Raw genomic sequence first — 27703 nt, 5'->3', positions numbered from 1 at the left:
TTACCAGTCTCACATGCATAAACATGTCATGGGGGAGACTATATAGCCTCTAGACCTAGAGGCACCACAGAGGACCCCAACAGTATTTTGCAGCCACTGTGGAGCTCCCATAATGTTTACCAAGCACCATACAGTTGTCACTGTGGTGATTCCCCTGTGATCCAAAGAATCTTTGTGACCCCCAGATCCAATGCTACCACCTCCTGACACTTGCCATCCTTCACCACTACACCCAGGTCATCATGACCTCATTCACAGATAAAAGTCATCCATTATCAAAATCAATTCATAAAGTTAAGAAGAAATAGCTTCTTCTTCAAATCACAGACACCAATGTAGTGCTAAAGGGAAAATAAAGTATCAGGGAAACATGATTCTCCCAAAGGAATACAGTAAACCTCTAGTAACTGCCGCCCCCTCCCCCCAAATGGAAATCTGGGGCTTGCTTGACAAAATTATTTAAAGTAGTTATTCTCATGATGCTCAGAGAACTATATGAGAACAGAGATGAACAACTTAATGCTATTAAGAAAGCAATACAAGCACAAAATAAGTTTAATAAAAAAGATTTTTTAAAAACTAAATAGAGATGCCTTCCTGGTGGTACAAGGGGTTAAGCCTTAGCCCTATCAAGCAACTGGCAGCCACTGCAGTATAAGTTCGATCCCCAGCCAGCAAACTAACCCACATGACGCAGCAGACCTCTCCTGTCACGCCTGCTGCTCCCCTTAGCAGTGTATTTCAGTATATCTGCCTGTACTGCTCCCCACTCTGTTTCTGGTGAATCCTCTTACCCCCCCACACCTGTGGCCTACACCCCAGTTCTCAAATGCATAAAAAAATAAAATAAATATTTTCAAAAAATTAATAAGAAACAGAAACTAAAGTCTTGATTCTAGAAAGAGATGTTGCATCACTCTTTAAAAGCATATGAACATGTGACAGCTGCTTATATCTACTCCAAAATATTTTCTAAGAACAGCAGTACAAGGCATGTGATTATCGCCATGTTAAGATGATTCTAAGATTTATTTAATGTAAAATAGTTATTTTACATTGGCAAAAATCAAAACAAAATCAAACATCCTTATATATAAGTTCTAATCAAAAAAAGAAAAAAAATACAAATAAGTTCTATAACTATCTGAGTCTCTTCATATCATAATGACAAGTGCCGAGTGGCTAGAAATGATCAGATCTATTTTCAAGTAAAAGCTGTACAATTATGCTCTATAACCCAAGGCACATCACTTAGCTCCCAGTCTTTTGGGATGTTAATGTCCATCTTGTGAAGTTTGGAAGGTGAAACATAAAGAATGTAAGTGTTGGGTGCAATGTCAGTGACAGTAAATGCTGAAGGGTAGCTAATATTATTATTAAAACAAAATCTACTTAAAGACCTTTCTGATAAATATTTATAAGACTTTCCGGAAATTAAGAAGGCCCACTGAAGAAATATATTTATTCTTAGTAACTATCCATGACATAAGCAGATTTGTTTAGAATATTACAAAGGAAAATATCTGCAAAATTTCCACCCAATAGGGCCTCCCCGGTGGCGCAGCGGTTGAGCGCTGGGTTGCTAAGCTGCTGCAGCACCAGTTCCATCCCTGGCTGCTCCCCAGCCACCAGAGGAGGGTCCCACATGGCGCGCAGACCTCTCCTGCCGCCCACTTCTCCCCTCAGCAGTGTATTTCGTCAGTCTGCCTATTCTGTTCCCTGCTCTGGCTCTGGTGAATCCTCTCACCCTCCCGCGCTTCTGACTGTACCCAGTGCTTGTATAAATAAATAAATAAATAAAATAAATCTTAAAAAAAAAAAATTTCCACCCAATATTACCTAACATTCAACACACATGCAAGATTCTGCCCCACCACCACTCTTAATAGTCTTTTCATTTCTCCAGAGAAAAAAAATAGAACACAAAATTCTTCTAAACCACAAATTAGAGGTCATCATCAGTTCATTTGGAAAAATACCCATCAGTGTTTATACATACACAGACCCACACATATACATATTTAAAGGGAACACATACATACAACCATTTACTTGTATGCCACAAATTAATAAAGACATTGATTTTAGAACTTAGTTAACATAAATGAAAGAAATGGTGGTGAAGTCCAAGCACTCACAATGATCACAAGACTCATGTTTTTTTCTCACTCTTAAACATCCCTGATGGACTTGCCCGGCAAACTCATCCTGTATTTCTATGAAGAGGGAGGCATGGAGAGAGGGCAAGAAAGAGGTAAGGAGTATGAGAAGGAGAATGGAAAGAGGAAACGAGCAGGAAAGAAAAGAAGTTTCTACCACATCTTCTTGATCCAGTCATATATTTTGGGGGCATTTGGGTTGTTTCCATAACTTAACTATTGTAAATAGTGCTGTTATAAACATAGGGGTGCAGGTGCCCTTTGAATTAATGATTCTGTGTCCTTTGGGTAAATACCTAGGAGTGAAATTGCTGGATAATGTGGAAGCTCCATCTATCGCAGGTTGAGGAATCTCCACACAGCTCTTCATAGTGGTTGGACCAGTTTGCACTCCCACCAGCAGTGCAGGAGAGTTCCTTTTTCTCCATATCCTCGCCAACATTTGTTGTGTTGCTAGTGTTTTTGATACGTGCCATTCTCACTGGTGTGAGATGGTATCTCATTGTAATTATAGACACAGTGGAATATTACTCAGCAATCAAAAAAGATAAACTCGTGCAATTTGCAGCAACATGGATGGAGCTAGAAGGGATCATGCTCAGCGAAATAAGCCAGAAAGAAAAAGAAAAATACCAGATGGTTTCACTCATAGCAGGAATTTAGAAAACCTAAATAAGGGACCAGAAAAAAGACTAATTATAATAAAGTAAAAATCAAAATCAACAAGCAACTATAAACCAGAGACACACTACGGGGCAGAGGGGAGGAGGGAGTATGGTCAAAACAAGGGGGGGTGAATTGTATGGGGACTATAACCAAGATGAAATTGCATACATTGTGCAAAAATGAAAAATGATATAAAAAACATATAAAGGAAAAGAAAAGAAGTTTCTCCATGTGTGGCATGTGTGTAGGTTGATATGGCAAGCCCAGTCAGTTTTGGGAAGCCAATTTTTTTCCCATCCAGAGCTTGCCTAGACTTGTCCTAAGGGCAGTAATGTTGCAAAATGGGTAGTAATTTCCCGGCCAGGCATATTCTTGGCGTAAGTGGAGTCCCAGACCTGACTAATGTTTTCTTCTTGGCCCTCTTCTCTACCACAAACATCTGAAGTTGTGGTGGTTTTAAGTGTCCTCCTCAAAGAATCCCAAAGTTCCTGCTTTTTATTTTTCAGTTCTTTAATATTTACTATCCAGTTAAAAAAATCACTAACCTCTGTCTCTCCCAGCATAAAACCTGTGAATTTTAAGTCCTTTTGCCTTTCAAGACTACCTTCCTGAGTACAGCTACTTTTATACAGATTCTGGAAATTAGGATCAAAGACCCACACCAGTTCAGCATGATATTGAAAGATTCTTCTAGGGCAGGTATTTCATTGAGGTGGCACTGTGTTTAGGGGAACTTTGTAATTGAGAGAAGAGATAATCCTTATCTGTCACCTTAGTTGAAGTGATCCTTAGACATAGTAACAGGATAAGTGAAGGAGTGAAAGGATCATTTATACCAAGGAAATTAGTAGGTACATAATAGTTAATTCTCTCAAAGAAACATCTAGTAAGAAGCCACTGTCTATTGATGATTTCAAGAAAGTATAAGCACCTAAAATCATGAAACACCTAAAATCATGAGGTTAGATATCTAAAATGACCCTTTCATTTTACATACTTACAGAAGGAATTGAGAACTGAGTGTTTTAACTAACTTTTCCCAGATGATGGGCAGAGGCTGGAATGAACTTTGGTTCAGTTTAGTGGAAACTAAGTGTAACCAAGAACATTAGATACAACCAGTAAAGGATGAATAACAGAACTTAAAGTTCTCATAAAGAAGGTTTTATATATATATATATATATATATATATATAGTTAGTTAGTTAGTTAGTTAGTTAGTTAGTTAGTTAGTTAGTAAAAGTTTAATGATTGGACTTATAATTCTTATAAATTAAGAAGTAGAACTACGGAGCCTCCCCGGTGGCGCAGCGGTTGAGCGCTGGGTTTCGAAGCTGCCCGCGGCCTCTGCAACGCGGGTTCGATCCCCGGCTGCTCCTTGACCACCGGAGGAGGGTCCCACAGGGCGCGCAGACCTCTCCTGCCGCCCGCTGCTCCCCTCAGCAGTGTACTTCGGTCCTTCTGCCTGCTCTGCTCCCCACTCTGGCTCTGGTGAATTCTCTCACCCTCCCGCGCTCCTGACTGTACCCAGTGCTTGTAAATAAATATAAATAAATAAATAAATAAATAAATAAATAAATAAATAAATAAAGAAGTAGAACTACGGGAGAGAAGAACTAGGGTCAATAGAAAGACGTATGTGATAAAATGTAACTGTCAGCTATCTTCAAGAGTTGGAATGAACATTTTTCCAGACTTTTTGTCTCTTCAGAGCTAACCAGAATGTTTTCTTTTTTTTTTTTAAAGATTTATTTATTTATTTATACAAGCACTGGGGTACAGTCAGAGCGCGGGAGGGTGAGAGAATTCAACAGAGCCAGAGGGGAGAGCAGAACAGGCAGACCGATGAAGCACACTGCTGAGGGGAGCAGCGGGCAGCAAGACAGGTCTGCGCGCCATGTGGGACCCTTGCCCGGTGGCCAGGGATCGAACCGGCACTGCAGAGGCTGCGGGCAGCTTCGCAACCCAGCGCTCAACCACTGCGCCACCAGGGAGGCCCCAGAATGTTTTCTAATTACAAACTCAAATTCCTAAATGCCCTGAGATTAAAACTGGAGTATACTGTATAACAGAGAAGACTATTCTGATCAACAAAGACTAGTCATTTGAGTTAAATTGATAAATTTGAGTTTTTAAAATTATATACTTGAGTATTCTAGATTCATGAAAAATAACTGAAGGTGATTAATAGCCTTTCTTCTGCTTCTCTCTTTGTGAAGCATTATTATTTTTTTTTTTTTAGAGGCATGTTTTTATTTATTTATTTATTTGTTTGTTTGTTTGTTTTTTGTTTATACAGGCATTGGGTACAGTCAGAAGCGCGGGAGGGTGAGAGAATTCACCAGAGCCAGAGCGGGGAGCAGAGCAGGCAGAAGGACCGAAGTACACTGCTGAGGGGAGCAGCGGGCGGCAGGAGAGGTCTGCGGCCATGTGGGACCCTCCTCTGGTGGCCGGGGAGCAGCCGGGGATCGAACGGGCGCTGCAGAGGCTGCGTGCAGCTTCGCAACCCAGCACTCAACCGCTGCGCCACCGGGGAGGCCCTCTTTGTGAAGCATTATTAAAAATTTCAAATATATATGTATGTAGCTATTCTATAATGAGGTAAAAAAATAATCAAGCTACTAAGGGTTCCTAGGAATTTAAATGTTAATAAGGTTATCAACTTATTAGTAAGTTTCTTAAATAAAAAATAATAAAATGTAAAGATGGAGTCTCATTTATTTTTTATCTTCTACTATACTCAAAACAGACCCTTTGTTTTCTCTCACAGGTACCAGCAAAGGCTACAAGGCTGCTGCCAGAACATCTGGATATGAAATAGCCTAACTGATATCAGATGACTGTTCTATTAAAAGAAGACTTCTAAGGCTGTGTATTCATGAGACTTGGGATTCACCAAGAAGGAAACATTCATATCTGTGTTATGGGAGTGTTATTAATGGTACTAAGTGTTTAGGAGAAGAAGGAAAGGTAGACAAAGAATTAAATTTGTGCTGAGTCACAGAAAATGCCTATTAAACACTGTGTAAAGATGAACTATAGTGTCAACAATACTAACCCATCTTAGTAGCTTTTGACAAATGAAGTTCTTTTCTAAGACTGCAAGTTCTATGTAAAATAATACAGTACAGAACAGAGATGGTTCCTAGGAATTTAAATGTTAATAGGGTTATCAGCAAAGAGGAAAATGGGGATGGGGGTGAAAAAATTGAAAAAGTAGTAACTGAAAACTCATCAATTTTGACTACAATATCAATCTGCATATGCAAGAGATTCAACAAACCCCAGTAGATAAACTTTCTGCATGAAAATCTCTTCTCCTGTGTTCAGTGACTTTGTAATTTCAAGGGTCCCCTCACATTTCCATGAGTATTCCTCCCTCAAACCTTTTTTCTCAGTGAGGGTGTTGTAAAATCCCACACTTATCTTTCTGTGCTATAAACTCATATAGAAATTTCATCAGTTTTCACAGACTGACAGTAAAGGGACTTTCAAATCTTTATAACATGGCCTCTGTATTTCCATTGCATGGTTAAATACCTCTGGATATTTCACTGGCCTTCTAACTATAGAATGGAATTCTTCTGTTGCTCCATATTTCTAGAGAGCATTAAGAGTGGACAATAGGCTCCCTGAACATTAGTTACCTTTGACAATTCCTTCTCTTTCAACTTCACTCAGTTGCTAAGTTAGTCCTGCCAATTCTAGTGACAATTTTCTCCTTCTTAATCATTTCCATTGCTACTTCGCTAGTTTAGGATTTCATTATCTTCTTACTCCTCTGATAGATACAATCACAATAACTACTTTTCATGGCCCTATTCACTTCGCTCTTTAATCCATTCAAAACACAGGCATCAGGTTAATATTCCTAAAGCATAACTCTGATCATTTTCACATCCTGTTAAAGCAACAAAAATGATAGTTTCCCATGGCTCAAAAACAGAGATTTTGAGTTTATTAGCAGAACATTCCTTTCTAAACTGTACGCATTATGCCCCTTCAATTAAAAAATAGGGATTTTTTTAAATTTAATTGAAATAAACCATGAGATTTTAAAAGAAAGAAAGGGAAAAATGGGGGAAAATGATATTACTTGTGGGTGGGTCCATGTTTCCTGACAACTTGTAAATGTTGTAAGATTTAACGTTATGTAAGTTCTTGGAAGCATAGCATGGCCACATCAGCTATGGGAGATGAAAAGCTCAATACACACGGCCACAGAACATGGTGAGCAGATGGACAGGGTTAGGGTGGAGGAGATCCCATCCTGGACTTTTTCAGCCAGTTACAGACAAGAAGACAAAATAATTTATCTACCAAACAGGAGCATGTTACTAGTAAATGACTACAGATGAACAGAGCTTTCAGCACAAGACACATGAGACAAATAAAACAAGGATTAGAGAAAAGATTTCTGTTTGCTCTAATAGAGAAATTTGTAGTTCCAGATTGAGCTGGGCAAGGACATCTGAGCAAGGCCTTAGAGGTTCAGGAACCATACAATGGGAAGCTAGAGAATCTTGATTAATGGGCATGAAGCTGCTTTATTTTTATAAACATGCTGTTGCCTGTATAGTGCTTTGCAGGAAAATGGAAAAAAATTCCCATCACTCCACAGCTTTGTGAATGGAATAAACTACATGGATTCTGCAAATGAAGTAACAAAAATTTTGCAGATGCTGGTTGGGCGTGGGTCAATTTGTTTAGCTAAGCCTTCCACTCTCTCTGTACTTACGCCAGAGGTAATCTTTTTTTTTTTTTCACTCTATGAAATATAATGAATTCTGAATAGATAGGTCCAAATTTTAAATGTTTCAACATGAAAGAATGCATATTTATTAGAGATAGAGAGAGCCAAAACCAAACAAACAAACAAAAAAACAAGGTTAATCAGGACACCAAACAGAGAGGTGAAGAATATCAAAACTCTTATTACAGGAAAACACAGACGGGTTTTATTCCCTATGATTAATTTCACTTCCCTTTTCTTTTTTTTTTTTTTTTAGATGTATTTATTTATTTATACAAGTACTGGGTACAGTCAGAAGCACGGGAGGGTGAGAGAATTCACCAGAGCCAGAATGGGGAGCAGAACAGGCAGCCTGAAGAAGTATACTGCTGAGGGGAGCAGCGGGCGTGGCAGGAGAGGTCTGCGCGCCATGTGGGACCCTCCCTGGTGGCCGCGGATTGAACCGGCGCTGCAGAGGCTGCAGGCAGCTTCACAGCCCTGCGCTCAACCACTGCGCCACCAGGGAGGCCCTTCACTTCCCTTTTTTGATAGACTCAAAATAATTGCAATTTTCTGCTGCAGTTGCTGAAGAAGAAATATTCAGAGCTATACAAAATTTCATAATAGCCCCTCAAATAAAGTGTAATTGAATGCAGGATTGAAAATGTTTGAATAAATCAGAGAAGACTTAATACTCAATGTCTGAGAGTAACTTTGGGAAAAAAAATCACACAAAACATTCTAACTTACTAATAGTCATTAAGGAGGATATAAAACTACTTCATTATTATATATCTGAAATGTCAGACTTCATCAAAGCATATTTCTAAATTTTCAAACTTTATTTGACCTCAAGACTTAATCATCAGTAATACCAATGCTTTCCAAATTATCCAGACTAATTTAAATGACGGATAGTGAGGCTGCTGTAAAATTTAGCTAAAGTTTTCCTTCACAAGGCAACTTTTCTTATAAGTCTTCGTTGTAAGTATGAGCTACTGTAGCAAGGCAGTGAAAAGCAGGTGTTCTGGAATCAGATTACTTAGGTTTACAGACCAATTCTATCACCTATCAGCTGTGTGACAACAAGCAAATATTTACTCATGTGCCTCACTTTCCTTACCTGTTATATAAGGATAATGATAGTGTCACAGCTTATAGGGTTATTGTATTAAAGATAATAAAGTGTAAACACAGTTATTATCAGTAAATCACTGCAAATAAAGTAGACCACATGTCACTCACTTAGGTCTGTTGCATTATAGTATTTTTTTTAAGTAATGTGTCTTTATGTTCACCACAAATTTTAGAAATGATAATTATCCATTACATTCAGATGAACATTTAGTTGGCTACAATGAACTCTATCACATATATAGTATCTTGTAAGCTTGTATATCATTCTCTCATTCAGCTGCATAGATTCTGTCTAGGTCACCAGAAACCTTTTCAACCAAAATGCATTTCCTGTTAATATACTACAAGATACATATTTTTAGATTTTTCTTCTATAAAACTTAGATTTTATAAGTATAGTCAAAAGGAAGTTCTTCCTGGATTCAAATGAGTTGATATCTGAATACAAATGTACAGGAGGGAGATTCACATGCCAAACATAGTTCTGAGAGAAACATGGCTGATTAGATACAAACAGAAGAGGAAAAGAAAACAATACTTTCATAAAGAGCGGCTTACTCGGGATATAGTTTATGAACTCAGTGTGTAAATTTGAAAGCAACAGAAAGTGAAACTGTGAATCATTTCAAATGGAAAAATGAAGTAGAATTTTTCTTTCAGAACCCTATTTGGTTTTAATCCTGCTAGAAGGTAGCACAGTGATTTCAAGTTTTGTTTAAAAGGGTTAAAATGGAGACTTACCATCTCTGAGACAAAATGTTGAGGGTAAAACTTATCCATTCACTTGACAGACATCCCGGTGATATGCTAGGGATATAGAGAAATGAAGAGAAGAGGTTACCCTCACAAATACAGAATCTAACAGTGAGAGGCAAATGTGTAAATACATCGGTACAATAATGTTCACTAAATAAAATACAACACATGAAAGTAAAGCAACTAGAATAGAGATTATATCCAAGAATTGAACTTCTTTCACATATCACAATGTTTAGTGACTACATTGCCTTTCCAATGGAGCAAAAGACATGAAATAATATAGAGTGCTATTTCTAAATTTGTAAAAGGGCCTCCCTGGTGGCGCAGGTGGTTAAGCACCGCACTGTGAAACTGTCTGCAGCCTCCGCAACATGGGTTTGATCCCCGCCAGTCGGCGAGAATCCCACATGGCGAGGCAGACCTCTCCTGTCTCTCCCGCTGTTCCCCTCAGCAGTGTATTTTGTCAGTCTGCCTGTTCTGTTCCCCGCTCTGTCTCTGATGAATCCTCTCACCCTCCCGTACATCTGGCCTGTACCTTGGTTCATGTATGAATAAATTAATCTTTAAATAAATAAATAAATTTGTAAAAAGAGGCAATTATAAATTTATATTTTAATAAAACAGAGCATTACATTTTCAATGGTTGCTTTTATAGATATCGTGGAAGGAATACGAGGCTGAGTTGGAAAGACCTAGTTTAAGTGCTAGCTTTTCCATTTAGGAGATTTATGGGTTTATTAAAGATCTTTGACTTTCCTGAGCCTCACTTACTATTTGAAAACCAGACATGGCTTATACCCTGATGGGTAGTTGAGTCATCACATAAGTTAGTGCTTGCCAGTTGAATATATGAAGTGATATGAATGTGTTCATTCTAATCTCTTTTTATGGAGGATTTTCATTCTAACAGTGAATGAGAATTTCTTTTGCTCAACCTCAACCAAACATGGGATTGACAATAGTTTAAATTTTAACTATTCTGCAGAAAATGTAGTGGTATTTAACTGTGGTAGTTATTTTGCCTTTCTCTAATTGCTAAAGAAATTAAAGACCTGTTCTTGTATTTGCTGGTAATTGGGGTATCCGTTTTTGGGTGAATCCTATCCTATTCTAGTCTCCTGTTCATATTTCATTGGATTGTTTTATATATTAACTCGTAATGTTCTTCATATATACTTGATAAATGGACGTTCTTATTTCTTTCATTGGTACTGTTTGTCTCTTGTTTAATATATAGATGTTTTCTTCAAATTGTGTGTTTCTTTCTGGATTCTGATTTGTTCCACTGATCTTTTTATCTGTTTTACTCTTGCTATCTTAATCATTATAGACATAAACATATTAATATCCAGTAGAGCAAATCTTCCTACCTTATTGCTCTTACTAAAGAGTGTCTACCTATCTATAGCTGATCTTTTGAATTTTCATGTACACATATATACACGCACATATATATAATTATTTAAAGATTTATTTATTTATACAAGAACTGGGATACAGACCAGATGCGCCAGAGGGTGACAGGATTCACCAGAGAGACAGCGGGGAACAGAACTTGCAGACTGATGAAATACACTGCTGAGAGGAGCAGCAAGCGAGACAGGAGAGGTCTGCTGGACCCTTGCTGGCCAGCTGGGATCGAACAGGCACTGCAGAGGCTGCGGACAGCTTCACAGTGCTGCGCTCAACCGCCTGCGCCACCAGGGGAAGCCCTATATATAATTTTTGAAGAATATTTTCAAGTTCCTTTTTCTCTCTCTTCCTTGCTTATAAACACACACACACACACACACACACATAAACACACGCACATACAAACCTATTGGGACTTTGATTGAATCTAAAGCTGTTTCCTGAGAACCGACTATTTAAAAAACGCTGTCTTCCAATATGTGAAGGCATTATAGGCTTTCATGAATTTGTGTTTTTTAATGCCTTATGTCTTTTTCACAATTTAGTTTAATATTTATTACACATTTTAAGTATTTTTTGATCCTATTGTAAACATTTTTCCTTTAGTTTCCCTGTTGCTACTTGTCACAGGATGCAATTTTAAAAATCTATAGATATAGAATAAAAATTAAATGAATTTATTAAATAACCAGGTTTCTGGGTACAATATTATTAATCTCATCGAAGTCTAATATCTCTGTAGAATCTTTGGCATTTTTTATATATATAGTAATACCAAATAATGAAAGTTTTCTTTCTTTCTTCTGATTCTTTTTTTTTTTTATGATTTATTTATTAATGCATACAAGAGCTGCAGTGTACACCAGAGGTACAGGGGGTGAGAGGATTCACCAGAGACAGAATCGGGAGCAGAACAGATGGATCCGCTGAAATACACTGCTGAGGGGAGCAGCGGATGAGACGGGAGAGGTCTGCTGCCCCATGTGGGTCAGCTCTCTGGCCAGGGATTGAACTCGTGCTGCAGTGGCTGCAGATAGCTTCATAGTGCTGACATATAACCCCCTGCACCACCAGGGAGGCCCTCTTCTGATTCATTTTCTTTCCTGACTACACAGGACTGACTCTCCAGTGCAAGGCTGTCTAGAAGTGGTGATAGCTCCAGTACTTGTCTCACTCTGCTTTCAGAAGGAAAACTTGCAATATTTCCACAGTATTCCCTATTGGTGTTTTGTAGTTACCTTCTACTGAATTTCCCTCTCTTCTACTATTAATTTTCCAAAAGAGATATTAAATTATAAACTAATGTTGACTTTAACCAACTGCTTTCCAGTAAGAAAATCATGCTATTTTTCCCTTTATTCTGTTAATGTGGTTAATTATACTGATTGGTTTTCTAACGTTGAATGAAAACTGCACAACTACAACAACTGAAATTATTTTTAACATATGTACACATTGTTTGCTTAGCTCACATTAAGAATTTTGGAATATGTCTAGTTCTTTAATCCATTTTGAGTTGGTTTTTGTGCATGGTGTTAGGTAGTAATCAAGCTTCATTCTTTTGCATGCAGCGACCCAGTTTTCCCAGCACCATTTATTGAACAAACTTTCTTTGCTCCAGTGCATATTCTTTGCTCCTTTGTCAAAGATTAGTTGACCATAAATCTGTGGGTTTATTTCTGGATTTTCTATTCAATTCCATTGGCCTGTGTGTCTGTTCTTGTTCCAATACCATGCAGTTGTGATGATTATAGCTTTGTAGTATTGTCTGAAGTCTGGGAGTGTGATGCCTCCATTCCCTTCTTTCTTTTTCAGGAGAGCTTTGGCAATTCGGAGTTTTTGTTGATTCCATATGAATTTCATCAATAATTGTTCTATTTTTTTGAAGAATGACATTGAAATTTTTATAGCAGCACTATTTACAATAGCTAAGCTTTGGAAACAACCCAAATGCCCCCAAATAGATGACTGGATCAAGAAGATGTGGTACATATACACCATGGAATATTACTCAGCATTCAAAAAAGATAAACACATGCAATTTGCAGCAACATGGATGGAGCTGGAAGGGATCATGCTCAGCAAAATAAGCCAGAAAGAAAAAGAAAAATACCGGATAGTCTCACTCATAGCAGGAATCTAGAAAACTTAAATAAGAGACCAGGAAAAAGACTAACTATAAGAAAGAAAATATCAAAATCAACAAACAACTATGAACCAGAGACACTCTAGGGGGGTGGGGGGCAGGGAAAGGAGGGATTGGGGTCAAAATAAGGGTGTTGCAATTGTACGGGGAATATAAAAATAAAATTAAAAAAAAGAAAAAAAAAGAAAAAAAAAGAATTTTGGAATGTGTGTTTACAGGAGAAGTTGTCCAGAAATGTTTCCTCCTAATTTCCTGTTCATATTTTGATATCAAGGTTATGTTGGTCTCATAATATCAATATTATACTGGCCTTGTAAATTAAATTGGAATGCAGTTCCTGTTTTTTCTGTTTTCTAAAGAAGTATATAGGGGGCCTCCCTGGTGGCACACAGGGTTAAGATGCAGCCTGTGAAGCTGTCCGCAGTCACTGCAGTAGGAGTTCAAACCCCGATCCCCGGCCAGTGAGCTACCCATATGGCTCAGCAGACCTCTCCTTACTTGCCCACTGCTCCCCTCAGCAGTGTATTTCAGTCAATCTGCCTGTTCTGTTTCCCGCTCTGTCTCTGGGGAATCCTCTCACTCCCCACACCTCTGGCCTGTACCCCAGTTCTTGTATGCATAAATAAATAAATCTTTAAAAAAAAACAAATAAAAAATAAAAAGGTATAAAGATCTTTATTCCTTAAATATTTGTCAGAGTTAAAAAGTGAAAATATCCAGACCTGTAATGGAAGATATTTCATTAGAAATTCAACTTATTTTAGCGTTACAAGATAGTCACAATTTTTGTTTCTTCATGTGGAAATTTCAGCAGGCTATATTTGTTTTTCATCTTACTAAGCTTACATAAAACAGTTAAGACATGAAGCACCCATTTATTAGAAATCAAATTATTACCAACTATATTAGTGGATGGGAGCTAGACTTAAGTACAGTTTTCTATTTTTTGGTTACTAAGAGTTTGCCTTATTAAAATGAGCTGCTTTATAAAATAAACTGCTTTTTGGCATAATTTTCAAAAAACAGTTGTGGTACTTAAAAGACAGAGACTATGTTTTGTTTTGAGTTAAAATGAAAACAGGGATGCAGAGGCATACCTAGCAAACTTGACACCTTAAAGGGATCATTTTTAAGAGCTCTTCCTCTGACAGAAGTAGTTTCAGTAATAACTATCAAATGAAACAAATATCATGTATTATTTCCAGAAAGTAAATGTATACAGTGACAGTATTCATTTACTAAATTTTGCATACATAATTATGCAAGTAAGAAATTAATAAAATACAAAGAAGTAAATTTTTTTAAAAGATTTATTTATTTATTTATACAAGCACTGGGTACAGTCAGAAGCACGGGAGGGTGAGAGGATTCACCAGAGTCAGAGCGGAGAGCAAAGCAGGCAGACTGACAAAGTACACTGCTGAGGGGAGCAGTGGGCAGCAGGAGAGGTCTGCGAGCCATGTGGGACCCTCACCCAGTGTCCGGGGATCGAACCAGCGCTGCAGAGGCTGCAATCAGCTTCGCAACCCGTCGCTCAACTGCTGTGCCACCAGGGAGGCCCAAAGAAGTAAAATTTTAATACTTCAGGTACATTGGTCTGCTGTCATGATGAATAAATCCCATTGCAGTTCTGGCATTGAAACTTCACTTCTGAGTATTTGTCAATGACTTTGTCAAAGTGATCTTCACATATCCACAATCAGTATAATCAGTATAGCCAAATTTGTTAATCCACCCTCATTCATAGTTGATTGAAAGACATCTTTTATTTATTTTAATTTCAAATGTTTCTTTCACATGAATAAAAAGACATACTAACAGGGGAGCTTTAATATAAAGTTAAGTTTATCAGATATTTGTAAAAATCCCATTTCATAATAAATTTCAGAAATGCAATGCAGTCCATGTCTTTCTTTTTGAGTCAGTTTTAGCAGCCTCACTTAAAATACCTTCACCAGAAAATTCATCATAATTTTCCATTATTAGATATTTGTTAAAATACCCCAAACCTTGTAATTGTGAATTATTTGAGCTTGCTTCAGACTCAGTTCATATCTCTGTCTTTTGTGGTACTGTGTAATCCTATATTTAAACACTGATACAGAAAGAAACAATTATACTAGAGTGATTATGAAGATGGAAAAAGAAAACTTGGCTGCTTATTCTTGAAATAAACATGGCTAAGTCCACATGCAGCAGAGTCAGAATTACTTCCATATAGAATACAATGTTTGTTAAAGAATAATATAAAAACATGGTGATTTTTAATTTACATATATTATTAAATTTCAGTAATTGTAGCTGCTGTTTAGAATACAGACCAACAAAAGATTTTTTTCTTTCAGAAAGGAGTAGTATCATGGTTATTGCCTAGAATTGTCAGTGCATAGTGACAATTAAAAGCAGGCACATTTTTATTATTTTGTTTTATTCATTTTAAAGTTTCTACACACACAGTACTCCATTATTGCCTAAACCAGGGATGGACACTCCCCCCATCCCATCCTTAGTACACCACTGGCTGGATCAGAGAAACAATGAAGGAAGCTGAAAAGAAACATTCATTTCCTTTTAAACAGCAGGCCAAATAGTCTTCTGGAATGAAGAGATTCCAAGTAATTACAAGAATAATGAAGTGGTTTGTTGATTTATTTTTGGAAATATTCATTAAAAATACAAATGACATTCCCTTTTGCTCCTTCACTAGGCTTGTTTAAACTATTACAATGTGCCTCCTTTTTACTTATCTGCCATCACTCGCAGTAGAGTACCAGAGTTCACTCTGATGTAATACAGTGAATAGCCAACTGATAATCCATGATTAAAATTTTTGGTAATGGGAACAGATCTCTGAAGTACTACTTGAGGTATTTCCTGGATGTATCTAATGCTTTTAGTGCCCGATCACAAGCTGAAGGGAGGTGAAAGCACTCTGCTCAATATGTGCGTGTACTGTTGGGCCTGGAAAAGAAATATCTGAGAAATTTAATTAAAGTCTAAATGAGTCATAATGTGAGTCTTAATAGACTGCTGCAAATGTTAAGTTTCTGATTCACAGTTCAAAAAAGAAAAAAATGACTTAAGATATGGTAAAATTCCAACATCTTAAGAATGTGGTATTGCATCAATCATAGTAAGTAAAATAGCTGCAAAAACAACATTAAATCGTCGGCTAATCAGAGTTTAAACTAACCAAAATGACTCCACTTAATATGTTTTCTAAGCTCCATTGACAAATTTGGTTGGAAGATCTAAACTAAGCTCTTCTTAATAGACACAAAATAAATAGAAGAAATGCCCATTTGGTACTTCCTGTTTGTTCTGTTGATGGACTAATGTTCCCTCCTGCTGTAGCAATTGAGGATGTTTGTATTTTTGACCCCTCCACAGGGAAGCAGGAAAGAATCTGAACTCTGATGACTTGCTGTACTTCTGGCTTTGATGTGCTGTTTCGGTTGCTATGATGGAAAGGCACTGTGCATAGGGATAGGCCTGAATTTCTACTAAAAACAATGAAAATACTAACTGAGAATTTAATGTTTACCAGTTGTATCTCTAAGTTCTTTTGCATCAGAACATAAATTCTGTAGCAGGACATGATCTCAACTACCTTCAAAATCAGGCAAATAAAATAAACAAAGTATTTTCTAAAAATACATACAAAATACCAATGAGGTAAGAAGCATATACCAATAATGGGCTTATCAATAAATATTTATATCAGTAGTATTTTGGAGCCAAGTATTGTGAATACTTTAAACTTCTGAACTCCAAATGCCATGAATCACAATAATTCCTATTCCCTGGACATCATTTATGGGTCTTCCAGCAAATTATATGCCCAAGATTCTGACAAGAAAATTCATCCTCCTCCAATCCCACTTTTTCTGGAAACCCAAGATCATAAGCGACAGTTCAGAGTTAGTTATGACATACCCAGGCCACACTTGTGAGTTCAAAAGTTTAGCTAGTCATTAACTTTCTTCTTCCTACTTAGTTTCACCTTGTGATGGAAGAGAGTGGGAAATGCATAAAACATTTACTTTCATTTTCTACTATGAAGCCTTTGAATCACCTCTTTCTATACCTCAAGGCCAAACAACTTACTCTTTGAGATGTGCTACATAACTAAGTAACAGAAAAAACAGGGTCTGTTCTGAGGAAGGCTAGCACTAAACCAGCTGGAGACAGCTTTCTCTGCTCTTTCCTTTCCCTTATCTGTAAGGCAAACTGCTTTAGAATTTGCCAATTTCACTTTAAGGGTAAACACATCCATTTCCCCTGGAGGTAGAAGGCATATATAGAAGTCCAGCCTATTTGAAGATTACCTGAATGATCCCAACATCAGCCTAAAGTTTAAAAGTAATGTGAAATGTCATGAAAAACCTAATTGCTTGACTAAACATTTGCAATGTCTAATGTAGGGTTATGGTTTGATTTGGACTTTTCCCTCTCTATAGACAGTTTCACCGGAAGTAATTTAGGATATATATTTATTTTCTCATCTTGCTAATACTTTTTCTGCTTCATTTTACCCTTACACATTATTGCCTCCATTTAGATTCTGATACATTTTACTTTTCTTTCTTTCCATAAGTCTTCATCATAAGATGAAATTTAGCCACTTGCAGTAATGAAAGGAACTTGAGGGCATTACATGAAACAAAGTTAGTCCAAAAGATAAAGTCAAATATTAAATTATTTCACCTATATGTGCAATATAAAGAAACACAGTGTATTAATCAACAAAACAAATAAAAATAAACTCATGGACACTGATAACCAAACTGAGGTTACCGAAGGTGAAAATGGGAATGGAAGTAAGAGTGAAGGGAGGTGTAATGAATGGCGGAAGTTGGTTTCTTTTTTTTTCTTTTTTTAAAAAATAAGCCTTGGGACTCCCTAGTGGTGCAGGGGTTAAGTCTCAGCACTATCAAGCTATCACCAGTATCTGTGGCATGAGTTTGATCCCAGCCAGGGAGCTAACCTACATGGTGCAGCAGACCTCTCCTGTCTTGCCCGCTGCTCCCCTCAGCAGTGTATTTCAGTAGATCCACCTGTTCTGCTCCCCATTCTGTCTCTGGTGAATCCTCTCATCCACCCAACACCTCTGGTATACACCCCAGTTCTTCTATGAATAAATAAATAAAATAAAATACCAATGAGGTATTTAAAAAAAGAAAAGAAAAAAAAAATAACCCTTCCCCTATTCATGCTCTCTAGCTCAGCAGTAACTTTGAAGGAGCACCCAATATCTTTACATTTGACAAATGAAGAGAGAACCTAACAGTTTTCTTGGCCAAGCAAAAGAGACACAAACGATGACTGTAGTGAGTCAGGATTTGGCCACAGCATCAGTTGAAAGACACAGATGGTGCCACAGCACTGGATGAAAGTCCATGGCAACCAGGAGACACAGACGGTCACTCTGTTATGTTGGCGTCACTTAAATATTATCAGCAAGATCTAAAGAGGTAAACCAGCATGCAGATCATAGGAACTGCCAAAAGATTTCCTCACTCTTGGCACTAAGCAATCCCTAAGATATTTCAAACATAAAGGCTTTTCTTTCAAAGAGGGACCTGACAGGAACTCTTACCTCAGATTTTCCTTCCTTGTCTACAGGTTTTTATTCCTCAGGCATCCCCTCTCGTCTCCTCTGAGCTCCTCCCATGTAAGGGCTCTCTCTGGTTGCCATTGTGGTGGGCCAGGAATATATCTGTGTTTGTGCTGTAAGTGAGACAGTAAATTAAAAATAGATTATTTATTTGAGAAGACTAAACTGTAAAACAGAGAGTATTGGTCTTTACATGAAAGCAGAAGACAAATATACAGTGGGATAAACAGAATTACGTAAACATCTTCACTTTACAGGAGACCACCTGCCTTACTGAGTTGCCTCACAGGGTAGTAATTTTTATGAAAAGTGATAAAAAGAAGAAGAAATCTGGGGATAAAGGTAAGGTAGAAGATGCAAACAAATTATTTTAGAGAATTTCACTAATAAAACAGTTTACAATTTTTACAATTGTTTACAATTAAGCCTGCTCCTTGAACTGAAGAGCTTAATGAGACTATGGAGATGGTATACTACAGCAGTCCTTACCCATCACAAGCTGTGGTGGACATATTCAAAAACAGGCCTATACTCACCTCAGATCAGCCAAAATAATGTCTGAGAGTAAGGCCTTGGGACTGCAAAATTTAGGGAACCAGTAGGCTCACTCTTCAGGATTTTCCTTTTGCAGAAAAGCTACCACTTTCCAATGACTTGTGGGTTTGGGGACTTGGGAGCCTTTAGGATTCCTCTGATCCACCAAACATGATTCTGGGGGTGGGAGGAACCTGGCCTTTGCCTCTCCTGTGACTGGTCACCTCAGGAGTGCTGTTTTCTGCTGTGGGTGGACTAAACTCTGATGCTTCCAAAAACACTGAACACTGCAATGGGCATTATGTGTCCTTACTTTGTCTCCAACTGTCATACAAAGGAAAAGGGTCATGGGCATTCATTATTAGTACCTCACAGTGCAAAGATGAAATGGGATAAATCAAGAGAAAACTGAAAAGCAGGCAAGAGAGCACAAATAAGGGAACACCCACAATAGCTTGAGCCTTCATTACCCACAAGGGAGGTCAGGAAGATAGGAACAGCATATACCAACCATATGTCCTCAAAAGAATGAGATCCTTTCCCTGCACCACTCCACCAATTGATATGGATGCGGGGGAGGAGGGCAATGACCATCTATGCACTGGAAGGATGTAGTCAAATTATCAATCTGTTCTTTCCCAGAGTTAACTCTAGGCTGAATGAGCTACAAACAGGTGCACAGTAGGGGAGCGTGGATCTTTGGAGTGAATTGGATTTCCCTACCATTGGTATCTAACAAAGCCAGGCTCTTTTAGTGTTTTATACATTCACCACATACATCGTCAATACTCAGAACAATCTTGTGAAGGTTCCAAAGCATATAACCTGCCATCTACTCTTTTACCTAATAAAGACTTGAGATTCACAGAGTCAATTCAAACAACAATCAGCATAGTAATTCCATTTCTTTGCCCACGCACAATCACTGAATTCCTTATAGACAAGATATGCAGTATATTCTAGTCAATAAAGCCTAAAATCACATAGATAATTTTTAGCTTATTATCAGATTATGGTAAATCCTCTAATTATGAGTCACAAGTCATTCCCAATTAACATTTAGGACTAAATGGAAGACTTTCTAGAAAGATCCATGAACTCAACCACAAACCCAACCACAAAGCAGATCATGACATTAACTCACAAGCAGGTTTGGCTCCTACTACCTTCCATTTGTCCTTCTGTTTTCTAGCCTCAATCTGAATTTTTTTCAGAATAAATTTCAAAGATTATAAAATTAAGTGCTCTATTGAGATAATTTTTAAGCATTGATTCTGTACTATAGATACAAATTAAAATCACTTGGAAATTTTAGGTGAAAATGTAGTGACTCCAGACTCACTGAAAGGGAATACTGTATTTATTGGAGAAGCGTGGGATAGCAATCATCTTTAACTTTTAAGCACTAGATATGATTCTGTTGTGAAAAAAATCATTATGAGCCATGGCTATAGAAGCCACAAATTGCATAATTTTATACAGTATAGCATAGTGCTTTAGAGTATGGGTTCTGGAGATAAATATCCTGTAATCAATTCCTTTTACTAGCTTCACAAGCATCAGTAAACTGCTCAATCTGCTCAGTCAGTAAACTGCTCATTCATTTAAGAGTCAGTGAGTATTTGTTGACTCCCAGGCTGTTCAAGAAGTCTGTCTGTGAACAAAACAGATGGTAATTCCTTCCTTGGTGACACTTATATTCTAGAACAAGCACAGTGACAAAACAAGAGCATAATAAATAAGAAAAATATACACTTGAAGGTGATAAAGACATTAATGGGGGAAAACCGGGTTGGGGGGTGAAATGAGAGAGTGTGTTGGATCTTGCACTTCTATTGAGTTGTGTAAATTGAACAGATTTTATATGTAAGTTGGCTTGGTACTGAATGTTCAGTAAGTGCTATCTGTCATTTCCTCATTTTCACCAACAAGGACACTGATATCCAAAGAGGTAGAGAAATCGACCCAAGTAACCCTAACAAAGGAGGTAATTCAGACTCAGAATTCCCACACCTCATCCCCCTCAACTAATTCCTAGAGTTTTGGCCTGGGGCAAGAAATCAGATGCTGAAAAATAAGGTCAGAGCCTGTCTCTTGACATAGATTCCTGTATTTTAATGTAGCTCTTACTGGTGTCATATATGAGAAACAAATATTGCTAAATGCAATTTTTATTTGGCATCCCTGAGAACATAGACGTGATAAAGGACTAAAGGAACTCACCTGGCCTATAGTTCTAGTCAACCTCCTTATGCATCTTTATATTAAAATAATTAGATGAGGGGCTCTCTATTGATCTCTATTTACATGACGAGTAAATAAATAACTGCAAAGGAAAAATATAAAGTTTTAAAATGCACTTTTATGCAGTTTAATATAGACATCATCATTATTAAAATTTCCCTCAACTAAAGTAGCACTATCTTGTGAATAAAGCAAATCTGAACATGTCCCCAACTATATTTAGCCCAGAACATTATTTTAAAGTATTTTAAGTCAGATGAAACTTAGAAAACTTACAGGAGATCAGAAATCAGGAAAGCAATATTTCCTTGAGAAAATGTATTATTGGAATAACTTATCTAAGCCCAAGCTACAAGATGTTAGAATGACTAACATTTGGTTGGGTTATAGGGTAACTATGTAGATTAAAACCCAAATGTTGAGATCAAGCTCAAATACATTCCCATCACCCTTATGTCTAAAAAAAGAAAAACTGAATTCAAATTTAATTATGAAAAAAGGAAGGTAAAACAATCAATTTAAACATGTCTTAAATCATGCCAGAACCTATTTGGAAAACATAATTTGTGCTGTTAGAGTCCAACCATATGATAACACAGCAAAATCTTCTTCTATCCTTATTATGAAAGCATATGGGCCAGAACAGAAAAAGATAAAACAGTAAATCTTAGTTTAGCATAAAAGATTAAAGTGACACCAAAAAAAAAAAAAATGAGGAAAAGGAAATCATCAAGGCAGTGGCTGAGAGCCTTGAAAACAAAGATAATTGAAAGTTGATATAAACAGGAAGAAAATTGCTGTGTGCCTATGAGGGCTTAAATTTATGTATGATTCATTTTTCTATGAATTTTATCTCTAATTCAGGATATGAGTTAGGAAGGTTTTGGGAAGTGAGTTCTAAATCTCTTATTACAGTCAAGATATGAGGCATAATAAATGACTAGATGACAGACATGTTCATGGACTTTAAAACCTTAAGAGTTAAAATCTGTACTTTATAGGAGAGACTAAATCATTTAAGCACACACAGGAATTAATGTATCATCTAAGAGAAAAGAAAAGAAAGTTAATAGAAGGTTGAGCTTTTAGGCTGGAAATGAAGACAAAGAGCCCATGTCTAATTCTACTGGTGATTTACTAAATTTGTGGCTTGAATAACTCCAACTCTGCTCACAATTAATTTATAAAGGACTTACGTGCAAAACATTGAAAGATGCTCACATTCATTGGTGTTATGTAATTACCAATTCTCCCCCCCCCCAAAAAATAGAGAGAGTTCTAATCAAAATAATCATATGTCCCATAAACCCATTTCCAAGCAATGCGATAGTCTATTGATGTTTTGGCTCTATTTCAAAATTGGGTTGAAAAAGTACAACTTGTGTATTAGTTTCCTAGGGTAGCTATCCAAAGTCCCATAAACTGGGTGGCTAAGACAATAGAAATTGTCTCACAATCCTGCAGGATAGAAGTTCAAAATCAAAGTGTTGTAGGGCTTGCTCCCTCCCAAGTCTCTAGGGAGGATTCTTTGCTTCTTCCCCCTTCTAGTAGATCCAGGTATTTCTTGGCTACCTAATTCCAATTTCTGCCAGTGTCTTCACATGATCTTTTTAAAGGACAATGATATTCTTTTGAGGTCACTGAAATCCATTACTAATGATAAAAGAACAGATAGGCAGACTACATTCAATGTCTCTGCTTGATTAGAAACTGTGATTTTCTGTCAAATGCTGAAGTCAGCTTGTCACCAACTCAGGCAAAGGAACAATAAATCCACACCCAGATTCAACAGTGGGGTTAATGGATGAGTGATAAAGTTCAGATTCTGCTTCATTCATTTAGTAAGTCAGACTCCTTGGGTTAATCACTGTGGGGACAGGAAAATAAAGTACACAGATGCTACCCTCAGGACTCACCTTCCAGCAGGAAAGAGATTCATCAGGAAGCCAACATAAAACAGTCCTAATTTCTCTCTCTTACCTCAAAGTGCTGTCAATGCACAGCATCCATTACAGGTCGATCTTTAACCCTTTGGAACCATAACTGCATCTAAGAAAAGAATTTACCAACTCTCTTGCCCATGAGCCATCCCCCACCCTCACTGTGCTGTGTCCTAGGGGACTGTCACGTGTAGCTACGTCCTGCAGTCCTGCCCCAGATCTGCGGCAGCGGAGTAGGATATACAAAAAGGAATCAGATTCACCAGCCATTCAGCCATGCAGTTGGTTCATTCATTCATTCATTCATTCATTCATTCAAGAATTATATATTGAAGCTCTACAATTTGCCAGATGTGCTAATTACTTGCATAGCAATTAACATAACACGCATATCTGATGTCATAATTGAGTTTACAATCTATCAAGGGAAAACAGGCTTAAATAAATAATGAAGTATAATTGTAGTAAATATTACAAATGGGAGATACAGAATTTAGTGAGAGTATTTAAGGAGGAAGAGAAGAGGCCAAACTTGGTACACAGGTTCAAGCAAGACTTCCCAGAGGAAGTGATTTTGAATTGAGATGATAAGGATGGTAGGAGGTAACTAGGTGAAAGGGGAGAGGGAAGGGGAGGCGGAGGTGGAAATAATTCCAGACAAAGCAAACTACAAGGAAAAGAGTATGTGGAGGTAAAAGTCTAAACCATGGCTAGAGGAAGAGAGACTGGTGTGAGGTAAAAACTTTGTCTTTTATCCTAAAAGCAGTAATCAGTCACGAGTGGTTTTAAGAAAGGATGGGACCTAATCAGATACTAATTATCAAATCATTCTGACTGTGGTATTAAGAGATTGATTGGACGATCAAGAGTGAATATATGAAGAACTGAATAAAATGATTCTCCCCTCGTAGTGTTAGGGGGAAAAGGATGTCCTAAAGCTAATTCCATACAGGCTTTGTGGACTCCACCCCCACCCCAGGCCAAAGCCAAAGACACTGGGAACTCCAAATCCCATCATCACCAAAGGGAAGGTGGCTGGGACCTGAGGGTGGGGTTAAGTAGCCAGGTTGGTATAAAGCCAGACATGTGGGCTTTGGAGGGGGTTCCCCCATTTTGGCTCTCCGCCAACTCGCAGCTCGGCCAGCTCTGAGAGTGCCTTTGGGTTTCCAGGTTGGCAGATCAGGTAGGATGCATTAAAGACTTTATTTCCCTATTTTCTCCCTGAGTTGTACATTTTCCTTATTTCCTTTTCCCTTGTAAATAAACCTTTTATTAACCTTTTGTGTATGCCTGTAGTGGAGTATTGATAAGTTCCTTTTAAGCGCGCGGGTGAGGACCCACAGCCAGGCAACCCATTCAATATTGGGGCTGCCCTATAACAGTAGGACACACAGACCTCTAGTAGAAGAGAAAACAGAGACACATGAAATGAGTATGACTCTAAGCAGGATGGGACCTCACCCTGCTCCTGAAACAGTGGGTTACACAGCTTAGCTTGGCATAGATAAAGCCAGGGCTTCCAGAAAGTCCTGGTCTTCTCCAGGGAAGAAGAGAAACAAGACACCTTCTGCAAGTGGGTTCTCAAGGCTGCCTTTCACCTGACTTTTTTGTGATGGCTCACAAAAGTGCTTGCATGCCAGCTAGCTAGCGGGCTTACTCCTCTCCCCTCTCCTCTCTCTCTCTCTCTTCCTCCCTCCCTTCCTTCCTCTGTCTCTCCCTCTCCCTCTTTCAGCAGATCTGCTACCTTTTACAACCAAAGACTGCTCTATCTCCTAGGACCTTCCTCCATATTTTGTATTTACATAGAATCACTGAAAATCGGTATTGGATGACCTCAGCTTTAAGTTTGTTGTCCACAAACTCTTAAGAAAAGATGACCACGAAGTTTGCACTAAGAATTGCTATCATATATAAATTACTTCACTCCAATAGAGCAGATTTTACTCTGGCTTACTGCCATACTCCAAGTCCCTTATGCTGCCTGCTGGCATGAGGAACACTGCTGGAATTCATTCTTGAGCAGAACTTTTCCTGAACTGAAACTCTACACTGAAAAACAGTGAAGAAAACTTATTACCATTCATTTATCTTGGACTTAGATTCAAAGGGTGGGCGGAATTGAGTGAGGACAATAGTTCTTTGACACTAACATTAGTACTTAACAGAAAGCCAAAATCTTTCCATTAGACTTGACAGCCTGAGGCAGAATAGTCGGGAAAACAAATATGCCAAGTAATCTTGGGTAGGGAGGAATGGTAAGACAAATACATATTGTGAAATACATTAAGACATCACTAGTATATTACACATGGTCCTTCGAAATTCTAAAAATTCCCACCTCTGCACTACTGAGAATTTTTAACAATAGTGATAAAATTATATAGTCAGGAGATAAGGAATTTTGTGCTTTTGAAGATGAACTTTTTTTCAATTTTGATTTTTATGAAAATAATATTCAAGTGTAGAAGAAAATGAGTGTCATACTATTAACAACTATTTGGGGTTCCAAAAATGTTAATTGTTATCAAAAAGGAATTCATTGAGGGCTTCCCCGGTGGCACAGCGGTTGAGCTCTGGGTTGCGAGGCTGCCCGCAGCCTCTGCAACACCAGGTGAGGAGTCCCACATGGTGCGCAGACCTCTCCTGCCGCCCACTGCTCCCCTCAGCAGTGTACTTCGGTCCTTCTGCCTGCTCTGCTCCCCACTCTGGCTCTGGTGAATTCTCTCACCCTCCCGGGCTTCTGACTGTACCCAGTGCCTGTATAAACAAACAAACAAACAAATAAATAAATAAAAATATTAAAAAAAAGATTCCTATGAGGGCATTCATAAAAAAATAAATATGCTATAAAAAAAAGGAATTCATTGAAAGATTTGATTCCAACACGACTCTATTAATTCTAACTGTTCTTCTAAGTGTGACTTTGCATTCCAAAGTACAACCACCTTTGAAAGTATATATTTAGTACTTTAGCACTGAATAAAGTCTCTTTCCAGAAGGTCTGTCTTCTTTTTACTCGCTTGGCATTATACATACCTTCCAAAGAAATATTTGCACTTTTTCTGGACTAAGAATTATGAAAAACTGCCAAATTAAAGAAAGGTTTAAACAAAAGCAACTTATTAGCAGACCAGCATTTTATTAAAATTCCACAACTAAATTTCCAACTAGTGTTTCACATTATCCTTGCCCACAATTACTGCCAAAACACTAGCAATCTCAGAAAACAGCAAAATGTGCTAAGCAATTTTTTTCAGGCCACATTAATTTTGCTTTCTCAATTTTGCATTATAATATGGAATTATCTATTTCAGAATTATTAATTTAAAGATATGCACTGTAAAATCATCTTGGACCTCTTCAGTAAAGGGGGAAAAGTGTGAATAGTTTCATTCATGGTTTAGAGACACAAAGTAAAGAGAACCTCACTCATCTCTATCTCTGCTTCTGTCTTCAGACCTATACACACACACACACACACACACACACACACATACCTGTACCTATATCTATACCTATACTTACACCTATACTTCTATCTAGTTATCTATCTTTTGTGGATTAGATCCACTTTGCTTTTGTGGTCTTCTGACTCATTTAGGAAAGTGGTAGCAATCCACCCCTATATTAATGTAACTTTAACACATCCTATTGTGGCTGCTATACTAACCAAAGGACTTAGCAACCCCATAGAAAAATTCCAAGTAAAGATGATTTAAGAAGTAAGGTCAGATAGATGAAGAGGTCAGATTATAGGAGGTTTTGAAGGCTATGAGGAAGCTGGAATCTATCTTGATCACAGGAACCTGTTTGAAATTTTTGGTAGGATGGGAGTGACATAATTGGATTTATGCTTTGGAAAAATCATTTGGATTCTTTTTTGGAGATTTGATCGCAAGGAGGAATGGAGACCAGGAAGCCAAACTGCAGTGGTCCAGGGGAGAATGAATGTAGGCCTGGACTAGGGTTGTCACTGTAGAAAGGATGAGAAGTGGTAAGACTCAAGATATAATTTGGATAGGCAAACTACAGAGGAACTGTTGGTGCTCTATCCATATCCAGTAGGCATTCACTTTCAAAGCACTGTCAGGCAGAATGCTAGGGAGTTGGAAGATAAACATCCCAGCTTGCCTTTTTCTTAGAGAAAAACTCTGATGCAAATTCTTGACTAGCTCTCAAGGGTCCCAATAGGAATGATTCCTAGTTTTCATCAGTAACCCACTCATCATCACGCCCAACATTGGCTTCCTTCCTTCCTTCTCTTTTCTCAGTCTGTCCCAAGAGCCCCTGGGAATCACCTGCTGAATCAACTACTTGCCCTCCAACTCCTGACCCAGGGCCAACTTCTAGGAAAAC

The 27703-nt window shown here is 37.9% G+C and overlaps 1 protein-coding gene across 2 annotated transcripts in view; it reads right to left on the bottom strand.

Annotated features, from left to right (window-relative positions):
- The window catches only part of LOC119252807 (dermatan-sulfate epimerase), a 116516-nt gene that overhangs the window by 77981 nt on the left and 10832 nt on the right, over window positions 1–27703 (bottom strand). For both annotated transcript variants that reach the window (XM_037520269.2, XM_037520272.2), the window contains exons 2-3: window positions 18612–18742; window positions 9436–9501 (exon numbers count right to left, since the gene is read on the bottom strand). The gene's annotated coding sequence lies outside the window, so the exon portion shown is untranslated. The remainder of the gene's footprint in view (window positions 1–9435; window positions 9502–18611; window positions 18743–27703) is intronic.

The sequence above is a fragment of the Talpa occidentalis genome, unplaced genomic scaffold, assembly GCF_014898055.3.
Source record: "Talpa occidentalis isolate TD23 unplaced genomic scaffold, MPIMG_talOcc4v2.1 talOcc4.2, whole genome shotgun sequence".
Lineage (NCBI taxonomy): Eukaryota > Metazoa > Chordata > Mammalia > Eulipotyphla > Talpidae > Talpa > Talpa occidentalis.
Note: the sequence above shows the minus strand (reverse complement) of the source record. Positions and strands in the feature narration are given on the sequence as shown.